This window comes from Piliocolobus tephrosceles, chromosome 1 (genome assembly GCF_002776525.5).
Source record: "Piliocolobus tephrosceles isolate RC106 chromosome 1, ASM277652v3, whole genome shotgun sequence".
NCBI classification, from domain to species: Eukaryota; Metazoa; Chordata; class Mammalia; order Primates; family Cercopithecidae; genus Piliocolobus; species Piliocolobus tephrosceles.
This window is the reverse complement of record NC_045434.1, coordinates 79,765,230-79,786,842: the sequence shown is the minus strand read 5'-3', so window position 1 is coordinate 79,786,842 and position 21,613 is coordinate 79,765,230. Positions and strand designations below refer to the sequence as shown.

At 38.6% G+C, this 21,613-nt stretch overlaps 1 protein-coding gene across 6 annotated transcripts in view; it reads right to left on the bottom strand.

Moving 5' to 3' along the window:
- The window catches only part of DISP1 (dispatched RND transporter family member 1), a 195,573-nt gene extending 174,337 nt beyond the window's left edge, over nt 1-21,236 (bottom strand). The window contains exons 1-5 of one of the 6 annotated variants that reach the window (XR_004229029.1): nt 21,183-21,222; nt 12,038-12,099; nt 11,656-11,783; nt 8,396-8,574; nt 755-851 (exon numbers count right to left, since the gene is read on the bottom strand). The gene's annotated coding sequence lies outside the window, so the exon portion shown is untranslated. Of the gene's footprint in view, nt 1-754; nt 852-8,395; nt 8,575-11,655; nt 11,784-12,037; nt 12,100-21,089 lie in introns of all 6 variants that reach the window. The other 5 variants (XR_004229030.1, XR_002729902.2, XR_002729903.2 and 2 more) reach the window with 5 other exon arrangements.
- Between the last annotated feature and the right edge of the window lie 377 nt (nt 21,237-21,613).

Genomic DNA, 21,613 nt, shown 5'->3' with positions numbered 1-21,613 from the left:
TTTTTTTTTTTTTTTTTTTGAGACAGAGTCTCGCTCTGTCACCCAGGCTGGAGTGCTGTGGCCGGATCTCGGCTCACTGCAAGCTCCGCCTCCCGGGTTCCCGCCATTCTCCTGCCTCAGCCTCCCCAGTAGCTGGGACTACAGGCGCCCACCACCTCGCCCGGCTAGTTTTTTGTATTTTTTAGTAGAGACGGGGTTTCACCGTGTTAGCCAGGATGGTCTCGATCTCCTGACCTCGTGATCCGCCCGTCTCGGCCTCCCAAAGTGCTGGGATTACAGGCTTGAGCCACCGCGCCCGGCCTCGATTTTTAAATAGATGTCAAGGTTGCCTAAAAGTAGTATACAAATTTGTCATTGCATACAACTTCTTTCCAGCTTATCTCCTTCCTACTCAGTAACAAGCTCCCCACTGAGATGATTCCAAATGCACCTGGTATTTTGCATTTAAACAAAATACATTTAAAATCATTTGGGAAAAAAATTTAAATATTTGCGAGGAAACAAATTATTTACATTGTTCATGTCATATAGCATGGTGGTGCTCATTGAGACTGGAAAATCAACTGTATTACCAAAGATTTTTTTTAAAAAGAAAAAAACTCCAATATGGAGTGAATATGATATAATAGGGATGTTCTACAGTCTGAATGAATCAAATTTAGTGTAAGAGAACCATTAATTATCTATGCCAAGTATACAAATATAATCCAAGTAAAATTAAAGAGTAAATGACCCTTTCAAAATTTGAAATTACCTTTTAAATGAAGCTGCTTCTGACAGCTTGGTATATGCCTTTTGAATTACTAAATATAATTCAACAGAAATAAGATGGTGTGTGTTCTCTCAGAAATCTATGAAAGGAAAACATAATATATATTTAGTCTAAAAACAAACACCGAAACCCACAAGACCAACAACATTTGGAATGTTCATACTATATCAATAGTACTTACTGTCAAATGATATACAAATAATTATACATTAAGCCTAGATCAAAAAATAATAATTCCCACCATTAACTGAATCCCTACTGTGCACTTAGTACTGCACTAGGTAGTTCACACGCATTGTTTTGCATCCTAACAACAACTCTGCAAGGGAAGTATTATTCTACTTTAAGGCATGGGAAAAACAGAGTCAAGTAAGTTGGATAACTTGCCCAATATCGCACGGCTTATGTGTAACAGAGCCTGGATGAGTCAAATAATTCACTCTCAGAAAACTAATTTGAAGGGTATATTTAACCTACTAAAAAGAATTATAGGGATACTATCTGAAAATATAGGGATATATCTGAAAATATAATCTTATCTATCATCTATCACCACAGGAATGCTGATTTACATACATAAAAATATAAACAGGGTACCATTTTTTAAAGCAGTCTGAATTTCCATGTATAAGCTTAGTGTGCCCTACCTGGCTGTGACAGAATGTTTTAATAGTAAGACCTCGTGTACGCCTTTATGGTCTAGATCATCTTTCCCTGGACCCCACCCAAACTCCTATTCTGGCTTCTTCATTCAACTGCTATTCCTAAATTCCTGCCTATCTCTCTAAGTTTTACTGAAACATTTTTCGTTTCAGGCTCCCATCTATTATCTTGTTTCTTTTTATTTGTGGCAGAAATAGAACTAAAAGAGAATCCCATTGTAACCACCCTCCCTCTTTACTTTTAAGGACCAGCCCACAAAGAGTTAGCTTATCTATCCAACTACAGGACAGGGTGCTATGCTCTGTTAATATCTTTTTTTTTTTCTTTTGGAGATGAAGAAATCATCAAATTTCTAAGGAAAGGGAGTAAGCAGAAGAAAAATGTTTTAAAGTTTTGAAACTTAGAAATAAATAAACACCATTCTGTAAGATGCTGCAGATGCAGCAGTACAAAAGAGACAAAGTCTGTACTCACAGAGCTTACAACTTAAAAATTTGTGCCTTAGTGTTGTAGTTGCTCCAAATGATACTTAAGACACACTGCGTGCCTCCAAAGACTCACCATGTACCAAGGACACTGGGCATTTAAACAGCTCTTTAGAATTTTATAAAATGCTTTCTTGGCATCTCATTTAAGCCTTATTGCAACAATCTCACAACAACCTACAACGGTAATGGCTATTCCCTCTTTACTAATAAGAAAACAGATTAAGAAAACCTACATTTTGTGGCACAAATAGTAAGAGAAAGAGCCAAGGTTCAAGCCTAGGTCTTCTAGCTCCAAATCTGCTATACTAAAAGTCTCTGCATAAAAATGAATCTGGCTTCTGTCAAGCTAATTAGAGCTCAGTGCATAACATCTGAAATGAACACCTCATAACTCATACATCATACCATAGTTTTACACAGTCATGTCAAAGCAATGGTCATAGGAGGAAAGCAATTAAAAGGATGTAAATTCTAAGGAACAAGGCACAGCACCAAGCCTTTCCCTTCTCCTCAGACCAAACCCCATGTCCTATACTCTCCACTGCAAGTCTTGCCACACAGTTTGAATATATAACTAAACTATTCCACAGTATCAGAGATCAAAAGTTAGTTTATAGTAATAAATATGTAGGATACTAGAGGGTGGTCGTGGGGCATACAAATATTAAATACCACTAAATACCACTGATCAGAACCCATAGAAATGTCCTTGAACAAAAAGTAGAGTGTATGGAAGAACCTACTTAATAATACCCATACTTTTGCTACACTAATATGAACAGTAGTGAAGTTGTATTTGTGACTTATCTCAACTCTTATCACTTTGTTAAAAGTCTATTCTCAATCAGATATCTATCCCAAACTGTCTATAACAGAGTGTGGAAGTTGTAATTCTGCCTACTCAGTATGTGCTTCTAACCTTCTTTTCTGATTTAAACATCAGCAGCAACAACAAATAAACATCTACCTTGTGTTCGCAGAAGTCAAACACAGAACCCCCAAGTCCTCAATTCCTTCCTCCAGTTGAAGAGATGGGTACAAGATTATTTGGGTTGTGATTTATTTAAGGTGTGTTTGGGTTTTAATTTTCAACTTATTTAAATTTAAATTTAACGTGTGTAATCTAATTTAACTTACATTTACTTTCATTTTTTATTTCTTTGAGACAGTTTCCCTCTGTCACAAAAGCTGGAGTGCAGCAGTGCAACCTCGGCTCACTGCAACTTCCGCCTCCCGGGTTCAAGTGAGTGTCGTGTCTCAGCCTCCCAAGTAGCTGGAACTACAGGCATGAGCCACCACACTTGGTTGATTTTTTGTATTTTTGGTAGAAACGGGTTTCGCCATGTTGGCCAGGCTGGTCTCGAACTCCTGACCTCAGGTGATCCACCCGCCTCGGCCTCCCAAAGCGCTGGGATTATAGGTGTGAGCCACCGTGCCCGGCCTTCATTTTAATTTTAAATTTGACTTAAAATTAAATTCAACAATATCCAAAAGAAGTCAAAATAGCTAAGTAATCCTGCATTTTAAAAGGTCTCAACTAAAAAACTTCTCTGTGAAATACTAAAATTTTTGATATTAATGATAAAATAGTTCTCTATCTCTTAGACCAGTAACCAAAAATGAAAGTTCATATAAAAATTTCTTAGACCTTAACATTAGAAATTTTTATAAAAATCAATGACTTGATGATTTAACAACTTTATCATCACAGATAGACTTAGACCTGTCTGAGAGGGTTAAGAAACTTACACAAGGTCATTAAGCCAACAAGTAGTAAATCAGGACTTAAACTTGGAAGTTTAGTTGCCCCAGGGCCTGTGAGACAAGTCTCACTCTGTTGCCCAGGCTGGCATGCGGTGGTGCAATCTCGGCTCACTGCAACCTCCGCCTCCCATATTCAAGTGATTCTCCTGCCTCAGTCTACCAAGTAGCTGGGATTACAGGTGCCCACCACATTTTTTTTGAATTTTTAGTAGAGACGGGGTTTCATCACGTTGGCCAGGCTGCTTTTTGACTCCTGACCTCAAGTGATCCACCCACCTCGACCTCCCAAAGTGCTAGAATTACAGGCGTGAGCCACCATGCCCGGCTGCTATGTGATTCTTACCCACTCTACTTTTCTGCTTAATTGGTACCTGGCACACAACTGATACTCAACTGGTTACAAAATGAATAGATGATCAATCACCTCAGTGTTTCACAAACTTCAGAGTTTTCTCAAGATGGTACTCAAGGTCCTATATGTCCTGGCCCCAATCTTATCTTCCCCTACTCTCTAAAATGTATCTCATATATTATAACCAAACTGGTCCCTCAAACACATGCTGCAACTTCCCATCTTGTCCCAGGCTTCCTCTGCTGGGTACTTGTCCCCTACACCTCTATGCCTCTACAAATCCTATCTTCAAGTACCAGTCCCAAGTCATTATGTATAAAGTTTTCTCTAATCTCTTTGTCTTGTGACAATGTCTCTCATGTGAACTACTACTGGGTTGGTGCAAAAGTAATTGCAGTTTTTGCCATTAAAAGTAATGACAAAAAGCTAGTATAGAGCTTATTAAATTCAGCAATTCTAAGCTATAGGATCTTTATGGACAATTCCTTATTCTATAAGAAATAAGAACTTACAGCTATATATAAATCTACCTGGCATCATACGTAGTTCTTTATACACCATAGGCATTTATTATATATTTAATTTACTGAATTTAAGATACACTTATTATTCAAAACCTACTACCTCTGAAATAATCTCCCCATTTTTTACATATCATTGTCTAATTTATGATTCCACATGTGTATGTGTGCATACATATGTCAAACTAATCAATACTTAAAATGGGGTAGTAACTCTTATCAGATAACAATGCTGAAATTCTCAATGCTGACAGAACCCAGTTTTTAAAAGAACCATTAAAGAAGTATTTCACATTTGCACAAAGGTCAGCATATTAATGGTTCTGTACAACTAATCCATACACATATCCTACAGAAGAAAGAAGGAATCCAGGAACAATTTTAATAGTAAACATATATTTAAAACATTACAGGCATTCAAATCCAAAAGATCCATCAGTCACATGTACCACCATAACAATTTAGGCAGGTTCTTCACAAATTTAGATACCATTCTTTAGGGATTAGGCTCCTTTCCCATTATGCCTAAAACAAAAAGGACCAGATCTAAATAAAATGCAGCAGTCACAGTCACACAGACACTTGAGTCACTGTCATCTCTGAAAGACGGCCACCAAATACCATATACACAAATTGATTTTATAAAATAAGTGAATGGCCTATCAGCCTTGCTAAAAGCTAACTGCTAATGGCAGAGACTGTGTTGGGAAGACCAACCAAAAAGTACCACAGAAATCTCTGCACTGAAATTTGTTTTAAAGAGGGTGGAAGGAGCCAGGCACTGTGGCTCATGCCTGTAATCCCAGCACTTTGGGAGGCCGAGGAGGGAGGATCACTTGAGGTCAGGAGTTTGAGACCAGCCTGGCCAACATGACTAAACTTTGTCTCTACTAAAAATCCAAAAAAGTAGCCGGGCATGGTGACACGTGCCTATCGTCCCAGCTAATCAGGAGGCTGAGGCAGAAGAATCGCTTGAACCTAGAAGGTAGAGATTGCAGAGGGCCGAGATGGCACCACTGCACTCCAACCTGGGTGACAGAGCGAGACACTGTCTCAAAAACAAAGGAAGGTTGAAGGAAGGATGGAAGGAAGAAAGAAGGCAGGAAAGAAAGATGAAATAAAAAGAAGGAAAGAAAGGGAGAAAGGTTCCAAAACCCATACACAAATTGCACAATCTTATTTTCATTGAAATGACCCCAAAAATAAAAATAAAATATACTTTCAAAGAGTCCTTTGAAAGAGCTGCTTGATTTCATGGTCAAGTTATATGGTTTGTATGTAAACTTGAAGATATTCAAATCAGTGATAAACACCAAATCACATGACCCACTTAAGGAACAGGCAGCGAAAAAATCATCTGGAGTTTATACTGGCTGTGCAAATGAATGTACTTAGTCATTACTGAACATTATGACTTACAAAGCAAGCAATTGTTTCCTTTCAAATCCTCATCTTTTCTATCAGTGCTAACAAAATTATTGCCAAAAACACTAAATCAATACCATCTGCTAAAAAAAACTCAAAACATTAACCTTAACCCATTAAAAAATGTGAGTTAAACATATTTTCAATTAAAATATTATTTTTAACAGTGTTCTATCAGGTAAGCAAAGCAAAACACAACACATATATCCTATGTAGGTAATCATATGAGAATATATGAAAAAAACATCGAATATAGAAAATACTGCTCTAAAGTTATTTTCTATTTCTTGGCTGGGCACAGTAGCTAATGCCTGTAATCCCGCACTTTGGGAGGCTGAGGTAGGTGGATCACCTGAGGTCCGGAGTTCAAGACCAGGCTGGCCAACATGGTGAGACCCCATCTCTACTAAAAATACAAAAAATTAGCCAGGCGTGGTGGTGCATGCCTGTAATCCTAGCTACTCAGGAGGCAGAAGAATTGCTTGAACCTGGGAAGGCAAAGGTTGCAGTAAGCCGAGATCATGCCACTGCACTCCAGCCTGGGCAACAGAATAAGACTCTATCTCATGAAAAAAAAAAAAAAATCAAAGACAACTGATGAAGTAAGTTACCATCTCTTTGAAAACTGATATGCTTTAAGAAGTTAAGTCCTAAGAACAAATTTTGTAAAATTCCAATACAAAGATGTTTTGGCACTTTCATGGTAATTTCAGCCTTAATGTTACAAATTTTCTTAGAGCATCTGCTTCCTAAACTTTACAACATGGCATCCCATGCACAGAGCAAGTAATCCTTGGTTCCTGTTTATCCTAGAAAAAGATGCAAGGGAAAGCATACTTAATGTACTATTAAAAGATCTTTCTCAGATTTTTTTCTTCCTCTAGAGGCAGTTAATATAAACCTTCAGTAAGGGGAGTTTTCAAAAGTGCTTTTTGGAAGTCATCTGTTGCTGCTTCTTCAAACAAATAGTTCATTTCTTATGACTCTAAATGAAAGAGTTTTATCAGTTACTAGAAATTTATTTTTAAATAAATTTTTAAAAATCCTCTACGCATCCCCCAGCCCACAGGTTCAATACAAAATACTCCCATGAAGCACAATGACAACGTGGACTTTTATATCTGGCAATGCAGCCCCATGGCTGGAGATCATCTAAAAATGTTGTATTAAGTGCTTAAAATTTTGTTTTAATGTATGGAAGAGCCAACAACAAAGTAAGAGAAATGCTCAAGAGCAGAAATAATTTTTTAAAAAGTACAAGTCTAGAGAGGTGAGTTAGTGCTGAAGCCAATGTTCCCCTGGGGAATCAACATATCCCTGGTGGAACGAACGTGATGGAGGACGGGAGCTATAGAAAATAGGATAATAGGCAGCAAAACTTGAGGGCCTGTACAAAATGGAGAGCCTGAGCAAAGACCGTCTCACATAAAGCTCCCGAGGGGGGTAAATTAAAAAACAGTTAATCTTACAATCGATACACATGAAGGAATGGTCAGGGGAAAAAAGAGTAAATGCATATGGGTAAATCTAAACGCTGTTATTTCTGGGGCTGAAAGATCAAGTCCCAAAACTATAATATCTGATAAAAATAGTTCTCGTCAGAAGGAGGTTCAGGAGAAGGATAAAGATTGTATTTACATTTAGACTTTGTTAAGTATGCATATTAACAGTTCTATGGTAACCATAGAGAAAAGAAGAAATAGAAAACTTCCAACACATTTCAAGGGGGGAAAAAACACACAAAAGATGAGAAGAAAGTATATGATATGGTAGAAAGAATTCAGGTCTTGGGAATCAGATATTCTGGGCATAAATCACAATTCTGCATATATTTCTTCTAACCACAGACAAGTCACCTACTTTTAAAATTTCAGTTTCCTCATCTTTAAAAGAGGAATAATAATACAAACTTTTTAGCCTAGTATTTGAGTTAACATGCAGGTACACTATACCTAGTACAGTCCTGAAACAAAGATTGTACACAGATACCTTTTCCCGTCCTGTTCATTTCATGACACTGAAGCATGCTCAACTAGTGAGGAGGTCATTATTTTAGGCTGCTGGATCAGACTATTTTCAGCTTGAGTATCACAACTATTACATAGAATTTTTCCTTGACTTTCTATGTACTCCTTCCTTATTCAGGATTAAAAAGCTTCTAAATCAAATTATATGTAGTACCTCAAGTTTATTATTCCTAAACTATGCTTAAATATGTTTAGATTTTCACAAGGAAGATTAAGTTAAATCTAATGCAAATGCCCCTTCCACAGCAAAATGCCACGATTAACAATGCATATAAAATAAAACCCAGCTGTTGCTTTTCAGATAGCTAACTACCCCTGACCTCAGTTCTAGAAATAAAAAAGAATGATTATTAATTATATAAATTTAAAGATGTATAACTCACCTGTTAATTAAAATTTGTCAAAGTTAAGAATGAGCATGTAATACCAAAATTTGATAAAATAACATCTTGTTGCATGAAGATTATATCATGAGTTTAGAAACGGTACTCCCAAAATTAAAGTGTCCAGTAAAAGCTTAGTAAGTCAAGCAATCCCAGTAACAGTATTATAAAAGTTGACTCTAAGAATAAAAAAAGTGATAAATTTAATTCAATAACCCACATATGGATGATCTATGCCCCTACCCCTTTTTATAATTCTCCAAGGCCAATTTTAAATTCTGAGTGGAATTTTTCTCTTCAACACAGGATGTTTCCAGAATTCCACCATCTGTGCATTTACAGAATAAAAATTATGTATCTAAGACAAACTTCAAATGGCAAATCTGTCCCCCAAATTATAACATAATCCAAAAGAAGTACTGTACATGCTTTAACTGTTTGTCTCTACCGGTACAGAAGACTAACTTTAGAGCATATATGCCAAGAAGTCATCAAGGTGACACAATCCTTTTACCTGAAATAAAAATGCTAAAGGCAGAAAACGTCTTCCAAGAAACCAACTGGCAACCACTAAAACTAAAGATGAAAGTTTTATTAGAATGGAAATGGAAAACCTTGCATATATACACATACTCTAATAGAAAATGACATGGGGGAATGTTATATTTAGAAATCTTAAATAGGGGCTATATTATTTATAAAACGGGAGGCATCAGCCTTACAGTAAAAGAGTTAAGAGCTAAAACTCTGAAGTCAGATTGTCCAAATTCAATGGTTAAAGAAATTACATTTTAGTTAGTAGCTCCCTGATAGGAGTGGATAATCTTAATACCCATCACACAGCATTCAGCAGATATATAATAACGTAAAGGCCAATACCAAACAACCACAAATCATTAAAAAATCATTAAAGTGTAGGCCAGGTGCGGTGGCTCATGTCTATAATACCAGCACTTTGGGAGACTGAGGCAGGAGGCTCGTTGGACATAGGAGTTTGAGACCAGCCTGGGCAACACAGTAGAACTCCATCTCTGTAAGAAGTTAAAAAACAAAAAAAAATAGCTGAGCATGGTGGCACACACCTGTAGTCCCAGCTACTCAAGAGGCTGAGGCGGGAGGATCACTTGAGCCCAAGAGGTTGAGGCTTCAGTGAGCTGTAATCACACCACTGGACTTGAGCCCAGGTGATACAGTGAGATCCTGTCTCCAAAAAAAAAAAAAAAAAAAAAAAGTATTAATGTGTAAAGGACACTACTAATCTGCAATTGAGCCCAGAGCTCTAATTACTAATAATCAGGTTATAGTCTTAAAGGACTAAAGGAATATTACTTTACTATACTGCTGCTGAAGTCTTCTTGAGGGGCAACCATGAGGAATAATCAACTATACTAAGAAGAAAAACCCAGGATGGGCATGATGGCTCAAGCCTATAATCCCAACACTTTGGGAGACCAAGACGGGAGGACAGCTTGAGCCCAGGAGTTCAAGACCAACGTAGGCAATGAAAGGAGACCTCTATCTCTACAAAACAATTTTTAAATTAGCCATGCATGGTGGAGCACACCTATAGTCCCAGATACTTGGGAGGGTAAGTCAGGAAGATTGCCTCAGCCCAGAAATCAAGGCTGCAGTGGGCTATGATCTCACCACTACACTCCAGCCTGGGTGACAGAGCAAGACCCAGTATCAAAAACAAACAAACAATTTGGTAAGCACAGCAATTCAATCTGCCCAGCACATAGTTTAACTGCTGAGGGGGTGAGGAGGCTGGGATAACAATGTATTAGAGATACAGGCTATTCAGCTGGGCACAGTGGTGGCTCACGCCAGTAATCCCAGCACTTTGGGAGGCCAAGGCCAGCAGATTGCTTGAGGCCAGGAGTTCAAGACCAGCCTGGCCAATATGGTGAAACCCTGTCTCCATACAAAAAAATTAGCCAGGTGTGGTGGCGGGCGCCTGTAATCCCAGCTACTCAGGAAGCTGAGGCACGAGAATCACTTGAACCTGGGAGGCAGAGGTTGCAGTGAGCCGAGATCATGCCACTGCACTCCAGCCTGGGTGACAGAGTGAGGCTCCATCTCAAAAAAAAAAAAAAAAAAGAGAGAGAGAGACACAGGCTATTCCAAATGGCTTAGTTCTCTTAGGTTCCAGTGAGTTAAAAAAGGATCTATTGCAGAAAATTATTAAAGCTTAGTTTGCATTTGATTTTCTTTTTTAAAATTTGTTAACTGACAGATAAAAATTGTATATATTTATGGTATACAACATGATGTTTTCATATACGTATATATCATGAAATGGCTAAATCAATATATTTGACCTTGACAGCCTATGAAAATCTAGGCAGTTTCTGAAAAAGTAACACCCATGTCTAAAACCTACAGTTGGGAACGAAAAAGAAAGACTCTGAAGAATGCTTGAATTCTTATACCACCACCACCCCCACCATCATTCCCCACCCCTGGGGAGAAACTATTTGAGACCGAACTGTTAACTGACAGCAACCACCATCAGCATCACCTGAACAGGCTTCTAGGGCAGCAATCTCATAACCATTCATTTGGTGGCCACTAATTTACTCTTCATTTCAAAGTGGTCTTTTTATCTAGGTTTAAAAAAAATGGAACTATCTAAAAATTTTTTGCAGCAGCAGCGGCATATGGAAACACATTCATCATTACCCTCCATTATCCTTTTCAGCTAGCAATAACTTGGGGTTGTAAAGCAAAGAAAAAAGAGTTTGGGTGATTTTAATCAAGCCTTGGATTCTAGCCCTGCCCTGCAGCATGCTGTAATATGAGAAAGGTTCCAGCCTCACATTCCAACAGAAACGAATTTTTACGTGAAGAGCCCCCCTCCATTAACTGCCACCTCTCCTTTCGTTACTGTTTTGAATCAATGCAGCAGATATTTTTAAAGTATCTGCTACTTTCAACTATGCTAGATGCTACATTAATTATGGTACCATCCTTGAAAAAAATGAATTACATTTAACAAATGCTTAAAGTGGAACAAAAGGAAAATAAAACACTTTTAGGAGTATGAAGACATACAAAAAAAAAAGTAGAATCAACATGCTGCTAACTCTCTCTAAAAAGTACTTTAAGTATCAGCACCAAATCATTTAAGGTGCTTTTGAAATGTAGAAGAAAACAGTGTATAAGCAAAAGTAGAAAGGCTTTAAAATAAGCTCCACCATTTACAGGTAGCACAAGCTTAGACAAATTAATCACTCCAAAAGTCAAATATAAACATCTACCTTATATAAGGGTTGTTGTAAGAAATGAGTTACATTTCTCATTGCAGCGCAGTGTCTGGCATATATGATCAATAAATAGAGGCCAATATCATTAGAGGCATTTTCAACACATTTACTGGTGAATTTTCCTGTTTGGTGGAAAAAATTTATCATGTCAATAAAACTTATTACTGTTCTGAAAAACAAGGTAAAATAAGTTTCATAAATATGTAACTTAATATATAAATTAGAAGTATTTATCTTATAACAAGTTGGGAGATGGGAAACTGCAACTAAGAGGCATATAATATTTCATCAGGGAGCATTTAAATAAACAAACAAAAAAATGTAATGAGATTCTGAGGACCTGGAGAGGGAAAAAACATATAAGAAGTAGCTATACCTATTTGTCAAGTTGAAAAAGGTCCTGTCTCCTCCCATTATTCTTCCTCCTCTTCTCAACTCCTATAGGGAAGAAATATGTTCTCAGATACTGGGAGTCAAAAAAAAAAGAAAGAAAGAAATCTGAAGCAGCAAGGTAAACAAGGAAGCAATCTACATATATTAAAACACTTTGCTAATTCTTTAGGTGAACAGAACTTTTCAGTTTTACAAGCTTCACTTCAAAATACATACACTTTTTTTTGCTTTTTACTTATTTATTTTTATTTATTTGCATAAATTTAAGGCATCCAAGTGCAGTTTTGTTACATGGATAATGGTGAAATCTGGCCTCTTGTGTTAACCATCACCCAAAGAATGTACGTTGTACCCATTTGCAATTTCTCATCCCTCACCCTCTCCCACCTTTTCCAGTCTTCAATGACTATTACTCCACATTCTACTTCCATGTATATGTGTTATTTAGCACTTATAAGTGAGAACATGTAGTATTTGACTTTCTAAGTTCTTCACTTAAGATAATGCCCTCCAGTTCCATCTATGTTGCTGCAAAAGACATGACTGCATTCTTTATTAAGCTGCATAGTATTCGTGTGTGTGTATGTTGTGTGTACATCACATTTTCTTTATCTAGTTATCCATGATGGATGTTTAGGTTGATTCCGCATCTTTGCTATTGTCAATAGTGCTGCAATAAACATACTGAGTGCAGGTATCTTTTTGATATAATGATTAATTTTCCTTTGAGTACATACTCAGTAGTGGAACCGCTGAATCAAATGGTAGTTCTACTTTTAATTCGCTGAGAAATCTCCATATTGTCTTCCATAGAGTTTGTACTAATTTATATTTCCACCAACAGTGTATAAGTGTTCCCTTTTCTCTGCAACCTGATGTAATTTGGAATTAGGTCTATCAGTCATACCACTATTTATTCTGAATTAACTCAGATAATTCAGACTAGCTAACAGGAGAGAAGCAGATTCCCTTTGGGACAGAGGGTAAGGGACAAGAAAGAGAAATGTACGATTTTAATGCATGGACACTTAGGAGATGAGAAAGCATCATTTGGGGCCGGGCGTGGTGGCTCAAGCCTGTAATCCCAGCACTTTGGGAGGCCGAGACGGGTGGATCACGAGGTTAGGAGATGGAGACCATCCTGGCTAACACGGTGAAACCCCGTCTCTACCAAAAAAAAAAAAAATACAAAAAACTAGCCGGGCGAGGTGGCGGGCACCTGTAGTCCCAGCTACTCGGGAGGCTGAGGCAGGAGAATGGCCTAAACCTGGGAGGTGGAGCTTGCAGTGAGCTGAGATCCCGGCCCCGGCACTCCAGCCTGGGCGACGCAGCGAGACTGCGTCTCACAAAAAAAAAAAAAAAGAAAAAAAAGAAAGCATCATTAACCAAGGAGAAAGTAACAGAGCAGAGAAAAGGAGGAGATTTTAAGAAGGTGTGCACCAAAGGCTATGGAACAAAAATGATCAACATACCACTCACTCTGATATTTTAGAGGCAGTAATTTGCCAGCATGTCTCACTCAAAGTGAAAAGCTGCTGTAGATTACCAAAACTTATCAACTGTAGAACCATGAAACAGAAAACCTTATAATTTGAAACACTGAGGTCTGGATATATGCAGCTGTCCTATCTCATGATCAAATTGTATTAAATCATTTATGAAAATCATTATCATTGAAAATTCAATGTTTATTTAATTACATCTTTAAAAACTGGTTGGAATGACAGGAAAAACATGCAAACTTACTTCTTCCCTCAAAAGCCTCTGTCAAGCTTTGCTAAACTCTTTCTGCTCATAAATGTAGAAATACATAAATTTCTCAACTTAAATTTAAAACCTAGCATACAAAATGATACAGAGAGGTTCTTGTCAAGCTTGAAGGGTTCCAGAAAGAACCCTTCCTAATAAATCTTCAAGCACTGCAAAGGCTCCTGAGAATGATAGCTAAACACACCAAGTCACTCTGAGTCAAATGCAAATTCTACCAACCTTCTGAACACAAGTGAAATGGTTTCCAGGTCTGGTTCAGAAAGAATTACCCTACAAAGTTAAGGCGGATACTCTATGCTTCCTACCTAGTAATCTCACTACTGGATCTTGAGCCCAAATATGTCATTCAATCCTGTATAGTCCATTTTCACACTGCTATAAAGATACTACCTGAGACTGGGTAATTTATAAACAAGAGTAAACAAGAGGTTTAATTGACTCACAGTTCTGCATGGCAGGGGAGACCCCAAGAAACTTATAATCACGATGGAAGGTGAAGGGGAACCAAGGTATGTTTTACATGGTGACATGGTGGCAGAAAAGAGAGCGAGCTCAGGGAAAACTGTCACTTTTTTTTTTTTTTTGAGATGGAGTCTCTGTCACCCAGGCTGGAGTGCAGTGGCACGAGCTTGGCTCACTGCAGGCTCCACCTCCCAGGTTCAAGGCAATTCTCCTGCCTCAGCCTCCTGAGTAGCTGGGATTACAGGTGCCTGCCACCACACCTGGCTAATATTTGTATTATTTTTAGCAGAGACAGAGTTTCACCATGTTGGCCAGGCTGATCTTGAACTCCTGACCTCAAGTGATCCGCCCACCTCAGCCTCCCAAAGTGCTGTGATTACAAGCATGAGCCACTGCACCTGGCCAAAAAATGCCACTTTTAAACCATCAGATCTCATAAGAACTTCACTATCACGAGAACACCATAGGGGAAACCACTCCCATGATTCAATCACCTTCCACCAGGTCCCTCTCTTAATACATGGGGATTACAATTCGAGATGAGATTTGAATGGAGACACAGAGCCAAACCATATCAAATCCTTAAGTGCTTTCATATCTTACGATGCATCATCCCAGAAAATGTCTTTTTTAACCAATTATCTTTGGAGCTGGCATCTGTCAAAATAGTTTATTTTTATTCAAATAGTTGTTTACTCAAAACCTGAAGGGAAGAACCCTTTAAAGAAAAAAGTTACTTCAAATGCTTGTGCTTTCCACTCCTCTTCCCAACCCCATCTGAATAGTTACATTCCAAAGCAAAAAAACAAAAAGCAAGAAGAGAAATAAAATTAATTGGAGATAGCACTGTAGTTAAGAACATCATTTCAGTTTGAAGAGATGGACCCTGCAGTGAAATACCGCCAAAAGGTGCATTGTTCATTCAAAAACAACAGCCCTGCTGATCACAGAGGTAGAGAAGTACTCTACATATGGCCAGAGATATGCACCTGCTTAGAAATTATAAACTTGAAGGCAAAAGCATGCCAAAGATCCATGGGATAGATAAGCATATTTCTGGAGTCACAAAAAAATAAAATAAAATAAATTTTAAAAAATAAAAATAAAAAAGACCTGTGGGAGTAACATACAGCTGTAGGAGGAAAAAGGGATTTCATTTTAGTGATATTTTCTAATCACACCCTCAGCCAGCTGCCATGTAAAATAAATCCTACAATTTCTTGAGTACTATGTGGCAGGCATTATGCTAAGCACATTATATAGATTATCTTGTATTTCCTATAATGACTATGTACAGCAGGTATTACTATGCATATTTTGCAGGTAAAGCATAAAGTTCAGTAACTTGCCTAAGGTCTCTTTTAACTGTGCTGAGATTGCAAGTGAGCAACAAATGACAATTATTATTATTATCATAATTCAGCTCAAATTAATGCCTGAAACCTGGCAAGCTTCTAGAATATCCATTTATGTCCTATAATGTTCTATCCCCCAAAGAGTCCTTAAAATTCTCTTCTGGAGGGTTTCCAAGTACTTGGGTTCCAAAAGCACCATGCTTTCCTATCTTTAACTTCCTCCAGAAAGGAAGTCCTCTCAGTAACTTCTCTTGGTCCATGTGTTCCCTATCCTTAAGGTCTTTTCAAATATTCCTTGTGAATCACCCAATGGCTAGCTTGCAAATCCCTTCAAGCCCCATGGGTATCACACGTCACTATGTGCCCCAAGGAGTTATGTAGTCTACTTAGCTATTTTATGATGTATCTACTCTCTGCTCATCCTTCCCCTAATATAACTGAATAGCCCGAATATCACCTCCATTCTCATAACAATCAATTCATACTCCCTTAAATAGAGACTCAAAATCACCCTCCTTACAGAAAATTTGCCCTTGATTAGCTTCACTTAACTATAACTACTTTTGTAACAGAAAGGGCACTGGATTGGAAACAAAGAGATCTGGCCTCAAATTCTGGTTCTTTTACTAGGTATGGTACCTGGGTAAATCATCTTTCTGGGACCCTTTTGGTGAACATAAATGAGAGGAATCAGGCTAAATAAGCACAAAACTAATTCCCAAATCTAAATATTTAGGCAGAAAGATTAGCAAGAGCATAAAATTTAAAAAAATAGTTACAAAATTTAAAAACGTTTTTAAACACCTTAAAGTAAAAATATATATATACAACATATTAGCTGGGCACGGTGGCTCACACCTCTAATCCCTGCACTTTGGGAGGCTGAGACAGGTGGATCACTTGAGGTCAAGAGTTCAAGACCAGCTGGGCCAAAAGGGTGAAACCCCATCCCTGCTAAAAACACAAAAATTAGTCAGGCGTGGTAGCCAGTACCTGTAATCTCAGCTACTCCAGGAGGCTGAGGCAGAAGAATTGTTTGAACCCAGGAGGCAGAAGTTGCAGTGAGCCGAGATTGTGCCATTGCACTTTAGCTTAGACAACATAGCGAGACACTGTTTCAAAAACAAAAACAAAAAAACCCACAAAGATGCATGTGTGTGTGTGTATATATATATATAACATATTAAAACCACAAAAAGAGAGTAACTTTTAAATGTCAGAGAGTGGAGGGGCCGTTACATTGTCCATTTTCCATTCTTTGGCATGATGAAAACCCAGGTTTTCACTGCTTTTAAATCCCTTAAAAAGTAACTGGGCTATGAATTTCGATACTTTTATTAGTCCAGTCTCACACAGCTATAAAGAATTACCTGAATGGATAATTTAAAAAGAAAAGAGGTTTAATTAATTTAATTTCACGATTCCACAGGCTGTACAGGAAGCATGGCTGGGGAAGCCTCAGGAAACTTACAATCATGGCAGAAGGCAAAGAGAAAACCGGTGTGTCCTACATGGATGGAGCAGGAGAAAGGACCAGCACAGGGGGAGATGCTACACACTTTTAAACAACCAGATCTTGTGAGAACTCTACCATGAGACAGCACTAGAGGGACGGTGCTAAACCATTAGAAACCACCCCCATGATTCAATCACCTGCCACCAGACTCCACCTCCAACACTGAGAATTACAGTTTGACATGAGATTTGGGTGGGGACACAGAGCCAAACCATATCAATAATCTCCTATTGACTATGCAATATTTTATATGCCCATATTAGTTTAATACACCAAAAGTATTTTAAATGCTGTCATGGTTAGCCTTATGTGTCAACATGGTTAGGTTATAGCACCCAGGTATTTAATCAAACACCAATTTAGGTGTTGCTATAAACATATTTTGTAGATGTAGTTAATGTCTATAATCAGTTGACTTTAAGTAAAGGAGATTACCTTCCATAATGTCGGTAGGACTCATCTACTCAGCTGAAGGCCTTAAGAGCAAAACCTGACGTTTCCCAAAGAAGAAAGAATTCTGTCTCAAAACTACAGAATCAATTCCTGCCTGAATTTCCAGCCTGCTGGTCTGACCTACAAATTTTGCACTTGCCAACTCCCACAATTGCATGAGCCAATTTCTTACAATAAATCTCTTTAACAAATACACATATATATGTGATAATGGTCTGTTTCTCCAGAGAACCATAATGATACACTAACACAGTGAAAATCAAACTGGTACTATTTTGCTTCAAGAGGCTCCACCAGGTTATTCACACAAGAGGTGGGAGGGATTCCCCTCCCAGCCACCTGCAGGTAACCAAGGAGTGCATCATCTGTGTGGTATTTAAAAACTGTAATAAAACCAACTAAAAGTTTTTCTGCTGTATTATCACCAGGAGCTGGCAATTCTAAACCTCAGTGCTAAAATACTGTTTCCAACTATAGCAGACAGCTCCCACCATCAAGACCCCTAGTATGTCACTGGTAGTGGTCAACTTCCCCCACCCCCCATGCAAATCATTTATCCAATAGTTCTTCTATTCCTTAGGCTCTCAAAATTAAAAACAAAACTAATAATAACAACAAAGGTTAAGGGCAATCAGTGTGTTTTCTACAATATTTGCCATTGTGAGTTACAGCCTATCACTTTAATAGAAGAGTCCATCTATAGTGTCACGTGATGCCTCACTCAAAGCAAAACTGAGTCTATTTATATAATCCAACAAATTATGATTTAGCGTTAAAAGTATTTTTAAAACAACAACCTAAACAAGAGGTTCACAGTCATAACTACATGCCTAGAGGCCGGAAAATGTGCCAAGATTTATGGGATCACATTCAGCAGAATGGACAGGGCCCTACTAACAGGACTGCAGTGACTCATCCCCTTTTGAGTCACTCTGAGACCCAAGTCATCTTGATCACTATTGGAGAAAAGGTCTAACTCACCAGAGGAAAAGGACAGAAAGTGATACTAAAAGCAGTCAACCCTGTGTGAGTTAACCTCATTAAGGGCCATGCTTTTCATCAGAGGCAGTGCAGCAGCTGGACCATAAGTTAGCAGATCAGCACTCTTTGGTAGCTCCTTGTCCAAAAACTGTACTTCCCCATTGTAACAAATATTCTTGATTCTATCAAGTGGCGGGAAATGGCTTTCTAACTAGGGTATGCAGATAATTGAGAACGTACTATATAATAAGAAAATTGATAACCAAAGAGCACAGAACCAATGAGCTCAACTTAGCAAATTACTTCATATTTCACAAACTAAAGATTAAGGAAGACAAATGTAGGTATATATGAAGACAGTGTTTTGGTTATACCTATTTTGATAGTTCTTCCAATACAGACACTGTACATATTTCAGAAATAAAAAGAAATAGTGAATCTATAAAATAGCCAGCAGTTCACTGTACTTAATCGAAAACTGCTATTATTGGTTAAACTGTAAAATACATCTAAATCCTACGAAATAACAAAAATAATTTACCTAGACAGAAAGCTAAATTTACTAAACAATTAGAAGAAAGAATACAATTCCAAAGATTTTCCAGAATATAGGGCAATCAAACCTCAACATACCATTCACATATATAGCTAGCCCAACTTGCCCAAGAGGGCAAGTGCTCTTGTGTTTCAACAATGAGCACTTCCTCCAACCATGAACTAATGTCTAAAGACTTGCATGCTTTCTCAAGTGCTTTATTTCTCAAAAACCGTGGGAAAAGGTGGAAGAAAAATAAAATCAAGCCTTATCAGATAAACAATATTGTCTACTTAAAGAAATAAGATTAAATTGAGACATATACAGAAATTAACATGACAGTTAATTCAATTACTTTAGAGATCAGTGTTATCTCTTCATTTTGTAATTTGAAAACTTATTCAATATGCTCATTTACATATTAAGGCACTGTTTATGTTTAGGCCTTGTTTACACTTGTAAATACCAGCAGTTCTCCTAAACATAAGGACATTATAACTGTGTATTTCACTAAACCATAGATATTCAAGGCCATCAAGAATTTACAAGCTAGCAAGACATCGCAGTACCAATAAATATAAAATGTTCTAGTTTTCCTGAATTAGTTCAAGTCAAACCACCAAATCAGATCTAAAAATTACCTGTAATAATACAGTAATTTTTAAAACAAAAACGTCTAACATTTGAAATATGAAACACCCGAAACACGCAAAGCAATCATCAGCTCTCACCCTTCACCAATGACAGTGTTATGATTCTTCCCACTTTGTGGCAAAAATCCAATTCACCTACCATCTACTCCTTTCTAATTACACTGAGATACTATATTATGTAGATTAGGAAGCACATATTAATCACATCCAATAAAACATAAATACAAGGTAAATAATAACTAAATAATTACCTTTGGTAATAATAATGAGCCCACATACCAAACACTGGCCACTGGGGAAAACTAAATGTGCTAATGTGTGTGTAACAACAGATCTTGGGTTATCAATATTTTTTAAAAACACTGATAATGGCAAATATATATATATATATATATATATATATATATATTCTCCTTATAGCAGAAATAAAAAGGAACAGTAAAATCTTAAGAACTGCTAGTAATTTGCTGCACCCTGATGTAAAATTGCCTTTACTGGTTAAACTAAAAGACTAAACCCAACAAAATAGCTTTTAGGAGAAATGTGTTAAAAAGTTGGGCAGAAAAACAATGAGTTGCAACTGCAAACATTGACAGCACTGGCTTTCCATGTGATTATCACCGTAATTCTAAAAGCATTTAGTTCATCCCATGACAAAGGAAATAAGACAAGCTAAACTCTGCAGGGTAGAGAAGAGTTCAAAAGGAAAACTTTGGTTGGCTTCCTTGGGTGAAGAGAACTTTTAACTACTATCAGTTTGACAAAGAAACGCAGAATCTGGGTGAAGCAAGAGTTCAAGCGGTCCCTAGGAATATACAATATTTTCCCGAAATCCACACGCGCAGAGCGGGATATATTTCTTAAAAAAAAAAAAAAGTGCATGAAATGCAAATGAAGCAGTAGGAGTTCAGCATCCAATAGGTGGCTGGTCATCTTTCTGGCTCGTAAAGTCAAGACGCCTTTCTCATCTACGACCCGCAGAGAAGGACTGACTCCCTCCTCTCTAACCTCTCCCTGGAAGCCAACCTTTGCCATCTCATGCCACCCTCGCAGACAATCCGCCAGGACCCGGGACACGCCCCCACGAATGACTACTTTCCTCCGGGATGCATCTCTGCCCCATGTCATCCTCAACCTCCAGTCTCAGGGCCTCTTTGGCCTCAGGGTCCCCGGTGCCTCCCTCCCCAGCCCCTCACGGCTGCCCTTAGGGCTCTCCTGGTTCCCCGTTCTCAGTCCTGGCCCTTCTCGCACGCCTGGGGTCCCGGCTTTCCCTCCACACGCGCGGGAGGTGCCGCCTCTCCCGTCCCTACCCGGTCTCCCAGTCCCGCGGCGCCGAGCGGCTGCACGCCGAAAAGCATCCACTGAGGAAACAAGTGCCTGCAACGCTCCGGCTGCGAACTCACCTCCAGTCCGGGCTCTCAGATCCTGGCCCGGAGCTGGGCTTCCGCCTGGCGCGGTCCGCGTCGCGAGCGGGACCGGAAGTCCCGCCCCCCGCCCGCTCCCGGCCTGCCGGCCTCGCTTGGCTACTGCTCCCCGGGAGAGGGATAGCTGGCGGCGGGCGGCGGGCAAGGGGCAGAGGGCAGGGGAGCTTGGCTTGAAAGGGCGAGGCAGGCGCCAAAAAAATTCCCTTTCGCGCTCCTGCTCTTTCTAGTGTATCCATCGACCATTGTGCAAATGCTTGACCAGGCGTCTATTCTGCTCAAGACCAGTGAGGCACAAGATGACTCAGACACTGACCTCTGTCCTCACAATCTAGTTAAAAGTTGATATAAGTAAAAACAGAAGTAAATCACTCCGCAAGACAGTGCGATAATTCACATTATTATCACCTGCT